Source organism: Mobula hypostoma, chromosome 18 (assembly GCF_963921235.1).
Source record: "Mobula hypostoma chromosome 18, sMobHyp1.1, whole genome shotgun sequence".
In the NCBI taxonomy this organism is placed as follows: domain Eukaryota; kingdom Metazoa; phylum Chordata; class Chondrichthyes; order Myliobatiformes; family Myliobatidae; genus Mobula; species Mobula hypostoma.
This window is the reverse complement of record NC_086114.1, coordinates 21067015-21081277: the sequence shown is the minus strand read 5'-3', so window position 1 is coordinate 21081277 and position 14263 is coordinate 21067015. Positions and strand designations below refer to the sequence as shown.

Genomic DNA, 14263 nt, shown 5'->3' with positions numbered 1-14263 from the left:
GGTGCCCAGCCATCCCCTGATTTAACCTGAGCCTAATCATGGGACAATTTCCAATGACCAATTAACCTACCAATTGGTATTTCTTTGTGGGAGGAAAGCAGCACTAGAGGAAACCTGTGTGGTCACAGGGAGATTGTACAAACTCCTTACAGGCAGTGGCAGGAATTGAACCTGGGTCACCTGTATTGTAAAGCATTGTACTAGCCACTATGCTACCATGACTCCCCATTTCTGTGGAGCTGCTTCGCAATTCAAGAAGCCCTGGTTCAATTCTGACCTCAGCAGCTGTCCATGTGAAGTTTGGGTGATTTCACCATGTGTGCATGCATTTTCTCTGAGTGTTATAGTTTACTCCCACAAAGACCACAAAGGTAGTTTAATTGGCTGCTGTAAGCAAAGGGAAGCCACTGAGCATGAGAGAGCGTGAGTTGCAGGATTACAGGAAAATAAACAAGGGAGAGTGAATAGGACTGGTGACCCACGGACTCTCACAGCTACCTGGACTATACCTCTTCCCACCCTGTTACTTGTAAAAATGCCATCCCCTTCTCTCAATTCCTCCGTCATTGCCACATCTGCTCCCAGGATGAGGCTTTTCATTCCAGAACAAAAGAGATGTCCTCCTTCCACAAAGAAAGGGGCTTCTCTTTCTCCACCATCAACACTGCCCTCAACTGTATCTCTTCCATTTCATGCACGCCTGCTCTCACCCCATCCTCCCGCTACCCTACCAGGGATATGGTTTCTCTTGTCCTCACCTACCAGATCACCAGCCTCCACGTCCAGCACATAATTCAACGTAACTTCCGCCATCTCTAACCAGATTCCAGCACCAAGCACATCTTGCCCTCCCCCACTTTCTGCTTCTGCAGGGGTCGCTCTCTATGCGACTCCCTTGTCCATTCATTCCTCCCCAATGATCTCCCACCTGGCACATATCTTTGCAAGCAGAACAATTGCTACAACTGCCCCTACACCTCCTCTGTCACTACCATTCAGGGCCTCAAATAGTCCTTCCAGCTGAGGTGACACTTCACCTGTGAGTCTGTTGGGGTCATATACCGTGCCTGGTGCTCCCAGTATGGCCTCCTGTATATCAGTGAGACCCAACATAGGTTGGGAGACCGCTTCACCGAGTGTCTACGCTCTATCCGCCTGAAGAAGCGGGATTTCCCAGTGGCCAGCCATTTTAATTCCAATTCCCATTCCCATATATTTATACTGGTCTCCTCTACAGTCTTGATGACGCCACACTCAGGCTGGAGGAACAACACCTTATATTCCGTCTGGGTAGTCTCCAATCTGATGGAATGAACATCAATTTCTGGAACTTCGGTTATGCCCCCCTTCACCATTCCCCATCCCCTTTTCCCTTTCTCACCTTGTCTCCTTGCCTGCCCATTGCCCCCGTCTGGTGCTCCTACCCCCTTTTCTTTCTTCACGGCCTTCTGTCCTCTCCTATTAGATTTTCCCTCCTCCAGCCCTGTATCTCTTTCACCAATCAACTTCCCAGCTCTTTAATTCATCCCTCCCGTTCCTGGTTTCACTTATCACCTTGTGCTTCTCCCTCCCCTCCCCTCCACCTTTTAACTCTACTCCATCTTTTTTTTTCTTAGCCCTGCTGGAGGGTCTTGGTCCAAAATGTCGACTGCACTCATTTCCATAGCTGCTGCCTGGTCTGCTGAGTTCCTCCAGCATTCTGTGTGTGTCACGTGGATTTCCAGCATCGGCAGGTTTTCTCTTGTTTGTGATAGGACTGGTGAGATTGTTTGCTTAGATGGCAGCATGGATGCAAGGGGTTGACAGGCCATCTGTGTTGTAATAAACAAGTAACCCTTCCAGCAGGAACCTGAGCTTTTATGGAAAGTACAGGACGCAAAAGCTACTGCGGCAGCAGCTGGACACATGATCGCCCTCCAGGATGTAAAGGGATTTAACAGCTGTGACAGAATGGATTGTACCACAAAGCAGTGGAAGGCCATTGCTTGGTTACAGGGCACATTAAATAAACATGTTGTTTCTGGTGTGTGTGAAACGTAGTTCATGATGACTCAGAACAGAATACTGTTTATTTCTTTTTGCTGTTTTTTTAAAAAAATTATCTGGGATGAGTGGTTTTTAATTTGATTTTTATACAATATGTATTGTATGGCACCAGATTCTAGGATGTTTAACTGTTTGCTGTCATTCCAAGTATATGCTAATTAAGTGAATTGGCTGCAGTTTGTAGGTCTGGGACGGTATTAAGACAATTGTTTCTCATATTAGCAGAGTAAATGCTTGTATCCTGGAAATTACTTTGAAAAAACATTTTTATACCCAGAGAAAGAGAGAACGTAGGCAAACAGAATAGGATTTCTTTGAAGTAGTGAAAATTGGCTTTGAGGAATCAATGACAAACAAGTGGTCTGATAGAAAATATATTTATGCTCATGCTGTTTTTTATTATCCTTCTCAGAAATAACTTCAGGTGCTTCAGATGTGTTGAGCCATTTCGAAATCCATCGCATGCACCTCTTTAGTTAAACATGGCAAGCAGTTGTGAAGAGTAAGATCCCATGAATTCCAGTGGCGGTTCATCTGCAGTGTCGGGTGATGGGAGAATTTTACCAAGGCACTCAGAAATGTCCTGGTCTTTGTGTAGTTATGTTCAGGATCTGAAACAGACATTGATCTAGGATGCAAGGGTGATATCTTCAAACAGTCACAGGACAGCACTGCCATACCAGCCTACATAATGAGCTTAAATTCTAGGGTTTATCTGCATATCCTTCTGTTTCTTTTGTAATATCTGAACCAGGCATGAATCAGAGAGAGGCCTTTGTTGCTACACAGAAATTTTGATGACATCGTTTTAACCTTATAGATTCTTCTTCAAATGCTTTTGGCAGGATGGAGCCTCATGTCAGTGTAATATTCAGAGCAGAGTGCCACTTATCATACTGTGTGTTGTAGGATTCCCAATCTGCACATGTATCCATGAATCATTTAATATTGTTTCCGAGTACTGATTAATTGTTAACAAGCAAAACAGCTTAAGAACCTGGAGCAGAAGCAGTCCCTGCGACCCTGCAAATCCACTCCACAATCTCATAACATCCTATCTGACCTGATCCAGGCTTTGGTTCACTTTGGTTTGCCGTAATCCCCGGTTCCACTATTAAACAAAAATCCATCTTGAATATATTCACAGATCTCTGGGGTAGAACATTCTGAGAAAAGAAATTCTCCTTTATCTCCCTCTTAAATGGGCACACATTATTTTGAATTTATGGCCACCAGATTCCCATGTGTGTAGGAACATCTTCTTAGCAACTAAACACAAGAAATTCTGCAGATGCTGGAAATGCAGAGAAACACATACAAAATGCTGGAGGAAGTCAGCTGGTCAGGCAGCATCTGTGGAAAGACTGAAGTTTTGGGCTGAGACACTTTATGACGGAAGGGTCCTGATGAAGGGTCTTGCCTGAAGCATTGACTCTTTATTTCCATAGGTGCTGCCTGACCTGCTGGGTTCCTCCAACATTTTGTATGTATTCCTCTTAGCATCTACCTTGAGTTGCTGTTTTTTTCACCCTAAATATAATTTTATATTGAAATTTTGTGTTTCGCATAGCCAAATTATTTCTCGTCACCTACTTTGTCAGTAGGTCTGCTTATCTCGTTCTGAAAATAGTAGAAGAATCGACAATTATTGTCACTTCAATAATTGGTTAGCTTGAATGGTTGTTCATTATTAACAGAGTAGAAACTGTGGACACGTGATAGCTTGAATTTCCTTGTAACTCCTTTGGTTTTGCCACTGTAACTCTGCCAGTTACATGACAGAAAATGTTTGTGTGGCAGAGAAAAAGGAGCTGCTAGTGATTATGTGGCTAAATGATGGGCTTGAATCACATTTCAAACTTAACACCTCATAGCCGACATTTAAAGTACCGTTGTAGTTTGAACAAGGCAAACTTTGGAGCCAAATTGTGCGAAGTTCCATAACAGGTAGTTGAATGGCTCGATGATATTTAGCTTGAGGGAAGAACATTACTCAGGACGTTCGTAGCTCTCACTTTTTGAGTCATGCTGAACATAATAGGCATCAGTTTATCATTTTATCAGAAACATCGCAAGATCATCAATTCAACACATTCTCTGTACCATTTTGTGCCTCAGTCTAGCAACTGAGAAAAGCTACAAAACCTCATAAAATAAAAATTAATTCTTGGGCATTTTGTACCACACAATTGTTTTGTATGGTGTAAGATTATTTTAGCAAAATTATTTGGCGAATTGTATGTTTTCTAAAATTTCAACTGTGGGTAAACTGCAAATTCATTGTATTAAAGTTATCATTCTAGAAATGGACACTGGAGGTGGGCAATGAATGTGACCGTAACAACATGTTTAAAATATAAAACATTAGCTGTTCATAACACAGTGCCTGAAATTCTATTTTGGAATTATAAAGACACAAATTTGCAGCAGCTGGAATTTCTGTTATTTTTATTTATGCTTTATGTTGTTCTACTTTAAGCTCAGTTAAGCTTGTCCAGTCCAGATGAAGGATCTCAAGCCAAAATGTTGACCGATCATTTTCTTCCATAGACACTGTCTGACCTGCTGAGTTCCTCCAGTGCTTTGTGTACTGCTCCAGCTTCCAGCATCAGTAATTTCTTGTGTCTTCATTTTGTTACAACAAAGATTTAGAGAGTTAGAGTTACTTACTTTGGAAAAATCATTGTTCAGTACACAACAGGAATTCTGCAGATGCTGGAAATTCAAGCAACATACATCAAAGTTGCTGGTGAACGCAGCAGGCCAGGCAGCATCTATAGGAAGAGGCGCAGTCAACGTTTCAGGCCGAGACCCTTCGTCAGGGTCTCGACAAAGGGTCCTGACGAAGGGTCTCGGCCTGAAACGTTGACTGCGCCTCTTCCTATAGATGCTGCCTGGCCTGCTGCGTTCACCAGCAACTTTGATGTATGTTCATTGTTCAGTAGTTGTAGCTCCTCTTACTTAAATGATGCCACGATTGGGGTAAGCTGCCCAGAATGAACGATGGCAATAAAACAAGTGGAGTTGTCAATGAAAATGTAGGCAACAGGCCTGTATGGATTCCAGGATGGATTTTTCAGCACATTAACAGAGCCTTTATGTCAGAGGGCATGCAAGGGCTTGGCATAACCTTCTTATAGTGTAACACACCTTCAGTAATGCACAGGAATGTTAGATGAGATTTTTATGCTTGCAGTTATCATATGGAACTTGAACCCACAGCCATTAAATTCAGAGTGAAAATACTCTCCACCAGACTTTAAACTCTAGATAGTGTAGAACAAACTATTTGAATCTATGTGCTACTCCATGGAGTCCTAGATTTTCTTGATGTTTACATTTCCATAAGCTCTGATGGAATGCCAGTTGGTGCAAAGGTTAGTGTTGCTGCCTCAGTGCTCCGAGGGATTGGGTTAGATCCCAGCCTCTGGTTCTATCTGTGTGAAGTATGGCATCATGGGTTTCCTACAGGTGCCCTAGCTTCCTCCCCCCCCATATCCCAAGTGCCTGCTGTCTGGTTAATTAGATGCTGTAAATGATCACTTTGAATCAGCTAATGGCAAAATTTAAGGAGAGGGCCCTTGTGAGAGAGAAAAGGTTGTAGGGATACAGCTCAATGAAGAGAGCTGGAATAGATTAGATTATGAGGACATGCAGTCCTCTTTTATTGTCATTTAGTAATGCATGCATTAAGAAATAGGATGAATGGGATTGCTGTCCTGGGAGATAGCATAGACATGATGGGCCACATAGTCTCCTTTGTTGTTGTAAGTAAAAGATAAAAATTAAGACTTGCACTTAATTTTGATGTTCCTGTTTTAGTCCTAAATGGAAGAACCTGTGGAATCCAGTTCCCAAATCAATAAAAAGATCTTGAAATCTCAACGGTATCAGTACCCGGCTGACTCTTTGTGTACGTATCAAAGATGACTGAGTTTCTGTTTTCATGGTTGTGATTCCTACGATTAAAGCAAAGGTCCTAGAAATCCAAGAAATAAGATCAGAATTAGATGAAAGTTGCCATGGCAAAGAAGTTGGTTCACATTATCCTCAAAATCAAACCATGTTACTGATTCACACCAATGAGGTCAACCCTCGTAAACAGCTACAGGTAAAAGAGAGGAAGCAACACACACAAAATCCTGGAGGATCTTCATCATTGAAATGTTCCCACAACCTATGGACTCACTTTCAATGACTCTTCATCTCATTTTCTTGATATTTATTGCTTATTCATATTTTTATTATTATTTCTTTCTTTTTGTATGTGCACAGTTTGTGTCTTTTGCACACTGGTCGAATACCCAAGAGGCATTTACCCCTACAAAGGTGACAAGTGCTACACCAGCCCTTACGCCTCATCTCTTGCCAACATTCAGGGACATAAACAATCCGGAGGCAGTGCTTCAGATGTGATTCTATCAGACTTATCCATTGTATCTGGTGCTCCTAGTGTGGCTTCCTCTACATCGCTGAGACCTGATGCAGATTGGGGTATTGCTTCGTTGAGTGCCTTCACTCTGCCTGTCGCAAAAGTCAGGATCTTCCAGTGCCCACCAATTTCAATAGGACTTCCCATTTCCTTACTGACATATCTGACTATTGCCTTCTCTACAGCCATGATATGGGAAAACTCGAATTGGAGGAGCAACCCCTCATACTCCATCTGGGTAGCTTCCAACCTGATGGACATGAACATTGATTTCTCTAACTTCCGGTAACCATTCCCTTCTGTGTCCTGTCCTGCATTAAAAAAAACACTTCCCATTCCTCATTCTGGTGGCTCTCACTCCCTTTCTCTTCTCCTTCCCCATCCTCATTACCTACCCACCACCTCCTCTTTTTTCACACCTTTTCCTTTACTCCATGATCCACTGTCCTCTCTTATCAACTTCCTTCTTCATAAATGCAAGGGATTCTGCAGATGCTGGAACTCTTGAGCAACATGCACAAAACGCTCGAGGAATTCAACAAGTCAGGCGGCATCTATGGAATGGAATAAACAGCTGACTTTTCGGGCTGAGACCCTTCATCAAGACTCCTCCCTCTCGTTCTCATTCTCATTTCTGTCCCCTTCCTTTCCAGTCCTGATGAAAGGGCTCAGCCCGAAACATCGACCGCTTATTTCCCCACATAGATGCTCCCTGACTTGCCGAGTTCCTCCAGCATTTTGTGGTGTGTTACTCAAGTTTTTCAGCATCTGCAGAATCTCCTGTATCTCAGAGAAAGCAGCCTAAGTTCACTCCTGGCTCTGGGAGTGAAATGCCAATTTATGTTAATTGATTGGAGAAGCTAGTCCCTGTGCAAGGAAATCAAATACTAATCACAACGCAAAAGTAAATTCCAACACATTCTGTCCCTGCATTTGGGACATATTAATAAAAACATTATTAATTTCATGTTTAAATGTTAAACTGGGTCTGTTGATGGAATCTCAAAGCTTACAATTTCTGATTGCAAAGCAATTGCTTCTGCTGATTGATGAAGGAGTCAAACCCACTGAAGCAAACAGCAAAACTATCAACACCTCATTAATCCCAGTAAATGAAAACTAGCAATAGACATGGAAAAAGTAAAGGCCAGACCAAATTAAAATTGTGATATCTCATGATGGTCTGCTAGAAATACAGAATAATTGCCTTTCATTTAAAATTGGGGTGGGATGGGCTTATTTGTGGATGAACTTTAAGACCAATTCTTTGAGTAAAAAAAGGGATACCGGTATAAGGCCTGAGAAATTCCATCATGTAAATTCCTGTGTTCAGTGTCATTCATTTAGAGTGATTAATTTTTGTGGTGAAATGTTGTAACTATTTCCAGATTGCTCCTCATTAATTTGAAGGGTCATTTCCGCGTGTGACCCACCCTTCCATCCGTTGCACAACTTCTGTGTCAAGGAACATGGGATGATGTCAGATTCTATGCACAGCTCTTTACAGAACATTACTAGCAACTTACTCATCACTCACACATTCCTCCCACTGGTTCCCCTCCGACACCGTTCCCATCTGTCTTCCCACCTCCCTCATCTGATTGCATGTTCCACCTTCCTCTCCCATCAGATCCTATCATCCGTAGCATTCTGTCACCCGTCAGCTTCTGTTGCTTTTTCCACTAACCCCTCCTCCAGCTGCCTATCACCCCCTCCTCACCCAAATCCACTTACCGCTTGTCAGCTCTCGCTCCATTCCACCTTTTCATACTGGCTGTCTCCACTCTATCTTTCAATCCAGGTGTAGAGTGTCGACCTGAAACACCAACTGTCCATTTCATTACTCAGATGCTACTTGATGTGCTGAATTCCTCTAGCACCTCATTCTGTGCTCTACGTTCCAGCATCTGCAGTCCCTTGTGTCTCAATTGTACCAAGTTGTCCTGCGTTCAACCGTAATTGGTCACTCCTGGGAGGATAAGGTCTTTGATGCACAGAACTTCCAAATCATAGGGCCCACCAAGCTACACTACAATATTCTTGTTCAACAGGTCCCCAGCTTTCCCAGCGCCTTCAGCCATTTCGGACGCAGTGCCGCAGCTCGATGACTTCACTATTCTCCACAAAGCTCAGTCTTTTAAAGGCAGATGAGGTGACTAACTCATCATGGTGCACAAATGTGGTGATTCTGCCTCAGTCCTGCTTATTCAACTTGGAACATTTAGTGTTGAATGTTGTCCTTTTTATCTGCTGAAGGAGTTTTCCGCTATCATCCTGGTATTCCACCTTAGGCCAACATCAGGCAGGTACTGGAGGAGCTAAACTGTATAATCAGCTGGCACGAAACTCTGCTCCCTGATGTCCTTCCTATCATTGCAGGGGATTTCAACTAGGCCAGCTTGATGCAGTCTCTGAGCAAGATATCACCTGTGGAACCAGAGGAGCCAGCACACTTGACCACTGTTATACCACCATCAAGAATGCTTACCGTGCCATCCCAAGCCCACACTTAGGAAGTTCCGATCACCTGGCTGTACTTCTGCTCCCAGCGTGTAGGCAGGGCCTAAAGATCGTAGAACCAGTGGTGATGACCAAGATGGTATGGTCAGGAGAGATGGAGGAGTGCTTACAGGACTGCTTTAAGTTGGTGGACTAGACAATATTCAGGCATTCATCTTTGGAGCTGAACAATTTCAGCAAAACCTGAATGGATAAATGTGTGCCTTCAAGAACATACTGGACATATTGGACCTAAGCCAAAACCCATGGATGAACCAGGAAATTCATAGTCTGCTAAGAGCTTGATCTGTGGCATTCAAGATTGGTGATCGAGAACTATACAAGAAGTCTAGGTACAACCCACAGAATGCTATTTAAAAGCAAAAAATCATTTCACATTGAGGTTAGAGATGGAATCCGTGCACATCAACTCTGGCAAGGGTTGCAGGCCATAACTTTCTGCAAAGAAAAACCTAACATGATGAATGGCTGCAACACACATAAAAGTTGCTGGCAAACGCAGCAGGCCAGGCAGCATCTCTAGGAAGAGGTGCAGTCGACGTTTCAGGCCGAGACCCTTTGTCAGGACGTCCTGACGAAGGGTCTCGGCCTGAAACGTCGACTGCACCTCTTCCTAGAGATGCTGCCTGGCCTGCTGCGTTCACCAGCAACTTTTATGTGTGTTGCTTGAATTTCCAGCATCTGCAGAATTCCTGTTGTTTATGATGAATGGCTGTGATGCTTCGCTCCCAGGTGAGTTCAACGCCTTTTATGTACACTTAGAAAGGCAGAAAAAACCTACATTTGTACAAATTCCTGCAGCATCAGATGACCCTGTGATCTCTGAGTCAGAAACTGACGTCAGAACATCTTCAAAGAGGGTGAACCCTCACCAGGTATCAGGCCCTGATGGTGTACGTGGTAGTGCTCTGAAAACCTGTGCGCTAAACCAATTGGCGGAATCTTCAAGAACATCTTCAATCTCTCACTGCTGTAGTTGGAGGTTCCCGCCTGCTTCAAAAGGGTGACAATCATGTCAATGCCCAGTGCAGGGTGAACTGCTTCAACACCTATTGTCCAGTGGCACCCAGTACTGTGATGAAGTTCTTTGACAGGTTGGTTGTGGCTAGAACCAACTCTTGCCTAAGTAAGGACCTAGACCCACTGCCATTTGCTTATCGCCCAATAGATCTACAGTGGATGCAATCTCATTGGCTCTCCACTTGGCCTTGGATCACCTGATCAGTAGTAATACCTACATCTGACTGCTGTTTGTTGATTACAGCTCAGCGTTCAACACAATCATACCCTCTAATCTGTTCTAATGAATAAGATCCAAAAACTGGGCCAAGGTACCTCCCTCTGCAATTGGATCCTTAATGTCCTCACTCACTGGGAGACCACAGATTAGAAATAACATCCCCTCCTTGCTGAGAATGAACACTATTTTACCTCAAGGATGGGGCTTAGTCCACTCTCTATTCTCTACACACCTTCACTGAGTGGCTAGGCGCAGTACAAATGCCATCTGTAAATTTGACAATGACACAACTATTGTTGGCAGCATTTCAGATGGTGATGAGGTGATATACAGGAACGATAGATCAGCTGGTTCAGTGGTATCACAACAACTACCTTGCATTCAACATCAGTAAGACCAAAGAATTGATTATGGATTGGGAAATCAAGGGAGTACAAACTAGTCCTCATTGAGGAATCAGCAGCGGATAGGGTGAGCAGGGTGTTAACATCTCTAAAGATCTATCCTGGGCCTAATGTATTGCAAAGGAAGGGCAGTGGCTATATTTCATTGGAAGTTTGAGGGGACTTGGTATGTCACTAAAGACACTCACAAATTTCTACAGATGTACGGTGGAGAGCCTTCTAACTCGTTGCATCATCATCTGGTATGGAGGGGCCATGGCACAGGATTGAAAAAAGCTGCAGAACGTTGTAAACTCAACCAACTCCATCCTGGGCACTAGCCTACCCAGCATTGAGGACACCTTCAAAAGGAGATGCCTTAAAGTTGGCATCCATCAGTAAGGACCCCCAGTACTCAGGACATGTCTTCTTCTCATTGCTAACATCAATGAGGAGGTACAGGACAGCCTGAAGACAGACACTCAGCATTTCAGAAATAGCTTCTTCCCTACTGTCATCAGATTTCTGAATGAACGATGAACTCATGTTTTCCCTTAAATGACTTATTGCCCTGTCGTTATATGTTCTGTTTTTCTTACCACTGGCAGAAGAACAACGTCTATTTCAAAGGTCAGCTGCAAATCAGCTGCATCAAGAGGGAGGTTAAGAAACCAAATGGATAAACTAGGCATAGATGAGATTTCTTAGAAAACTGCGATTAAGAAAATGATGGTAAAAATAATAATTGATGTAATCTAATTGCTCTGGGGAAAGAAATTCCTACTGAATTTTAATCTGAGTTGCTTGGTGCCCATCTAAATTTGATGGTCTTTAGTATTGTTTTTCCCCAAAAGTGGAAATATTCCCTCTTTATCGACTCTGTCAAAACCTTGCATCATTTGACAAACTGCCATTACATCACCCTCGACTGCCTTCTGAAGAGACCCAGTTGGTTTATCCTTTCCTGATATGCATAACCTTACATTTCTGGCAGCATCTTTGCAAATGCTTTCTGTACCCTCTCCCATGTCTTTATGTTCATAGTATAACATGATGATGAATCCAACCAAGATTTAGTATAACTTCCCAGTTTTTCAATTCTGTCCCTCAACAAATAAATTCTAGACCACTGTTTTCTGTGATATATACCTAGCTGAAATACGTTTAGTTCCATTTACTAATGGGATTTTAAGAATTGCATTGCATGTGTTTGCATAACTTTCTTACAGTAAGTGCATCAATATTTTTGGCTGTTTTTGCAGTCTGTCACTTTTTTTGTATTACCATCTATTGTTGATGCATTCTGATCCAATGCAAATGTAAGTTCTGAGTACTCAGTTGCCTTTGTCACAAAACCACAGCAAAACATGAGCTGTAGTGAGATGTAGTGCAATCTGTGAGTTGTTTGTGCAATGTCTCTTTTTTGCTTAATCAATGTATTCCATTAATTGCCTAAAGCTTTTTGTTCCCGACACTGTAAGTGGTATGCCAACCATCATTCAAACCAAAGTTAAATAAATTACAAACTATGCAAGTTAACATAGACATATGAACTAAAATTCTTCTATGTCCCTGAAATAACTGAAATAAAAGTATTTAAATGGATAATCCTACATTTGATGGATCATTTTATTTTCAAGTTGGTTGCAGAAGAGTTGGATATTTAATTTATACAGACAAAAGTGGAATTGTTGGCTGATAATAAAAGCAAAATGCATTGCTGGGATATTGGCATCTGGATAGAGAAAATATATGTTAGCATTTCAGTTGCAGGCATGTCAGAAACTCTGATGCAGTGCTTGTCACGGGCATTAATTCACTTTTGCTCTATTCAAAGGACTTTTGACGTTACTTGAAGCATTCACAATTTTTTCCTTTCAATCTAATGTGACTTCAGACGCAGAAAGAGAAACCATTTTGTGAATCTCATCCATTTCCACACACTTGCATTATTTCGCCACCAAGAATGGTGGAAGGAATGATAGAAGCACCTCTCAGTCAGGCAGTCAACTGGAATGGTGCCAAAATAAGAACAGAAATCATTTTAACGAATGCTGTACCTGTATTCCTTATCTCTAAAATACGAAGCAATTTCTAGAGCCACTGGTCAGATTTTTGGAAAGAAGTACAAACCACCCAGCTTCTGCAAACATACAGAGAGAAAATTCCGAGGTATTTTGTGGGAAGCAAAGCATTGAGGAAGGAATGCCTTCTGGATAAACTGATAAACTCATGCATCATTATGACTATCATTTGTATATTCCTTGGCATCTTCAATACAGATTTAAAATTAAGTCTGGACTTTGGGATGCAGCAGAAACTATTCTCTGAAATTTCAGTTGTTTTGTGACTTCTACAAATAAATCGTCATTATTGAAATGTGCACTCATTGCTAGAGGTTGTGACATACAGTAGGTCAACAAGGCCACACTAAAAGCAAACAGGGCACCAGGGCTCATTTTTAGATGATATAGAATTGAAGGATTGGGAAGTTATACTAGGCCTGTGTTAAACTTTGGTTAGAGGACACTGAAAGTAGTTGTACAATCTGGGTCATTGTATCAATGAAAGAACGTAGAGACCCAGGAGGAGGTTAAAAAATTTTACAAAGATATTCCAAAATGTAGGTTTCTGGATACCAGTGAATGATGATCAGATTGGGTCTTTTCTCTTGAGGAGATAGCCAAGGGGTGACCGAGTAGGGATTTTAAAAATGATGCAAGGTTTGACGGAATGAATAAAGAAGGTATGTTCCACTTGTACTAAGGAACATAACAAGAGACCGTCAATTTGGATTGTCACCAGGAAACCTCGGTGGGGATTCAAACAGTGGTGGTTCCGTGAAACTCATTAGCACAGAGAGTGGTTGAACTGAATAGTACAGATATATTTAAAAGAGTCTGACAGGCATATATGTTGAGGAAGAAAATCCCAGGCTTCACTGATAGATTTACGTGAGGAAAGATAAGTGGGGGATTGGGTGGCTTGTTCTGTACCCTTTTCAATTTTTGTTTCCAACATTTCCTCTTTTTTTTAAATGAGGTTTTAGGGCATATACATGAGTCAATTAAAATTGGAAAAGCTCCTACAATTGCATTAAACACAATGTAGTTCATGTGCTTTGAACAATGGTGAAATGGTTTGGGACACTGAATTACAAATATATAAATGGAGTATATGATATTTTACATGTCCTTTTGTCCTTAATGTTCATACTGATTTCCCTTTGTTTATGGTGATTTTGAGTTCACCCTTACATTAATGAGACTGATTGCAAAAAATCAAAAATGGAAACCTAATGGAAAATGCCAGGTACATTATTATTGTGTATATTATTACTAGTTAAGGCTGCACACTGCGGAGTGTTTTTAAATGTTGCTGCTGTAACAAAAGAATTTCCACACAGGGTCAATAAAGTATTATTATTATTATTAAGTTTCCAGTAGATCCGACAGCTTTTGAAGGGGAAGAAACAGAGTCAACATTTGATGTAAATGACCCTTCATTCTGCTGACTGTTAACTGTGTGTACAGTTTCTCTCCACTGATGCTGCCAGCCTCTGCTGAATGCTTCCTGAACGTTCTGCTTTGGTTTCGATTTCCACCATCTGTACTCTTTGTTCCAATTATCATGAATTGACAT

General features: G+C 41.9%; 1 protein-coding gene across 1 annotated transcript in view; it reads left to right on the top strand.

Moving 5' to 3' along the window:
* The window catches only part of si:dkey-192p21.6 (uncharacterized protein LOC565246 homolog), a 355495-nt gene that overhangs the window by 123634 nt on the left and 217598 nt on the right, over positions 1–14263 (top strand). The window lies entirely within an intron of this gene.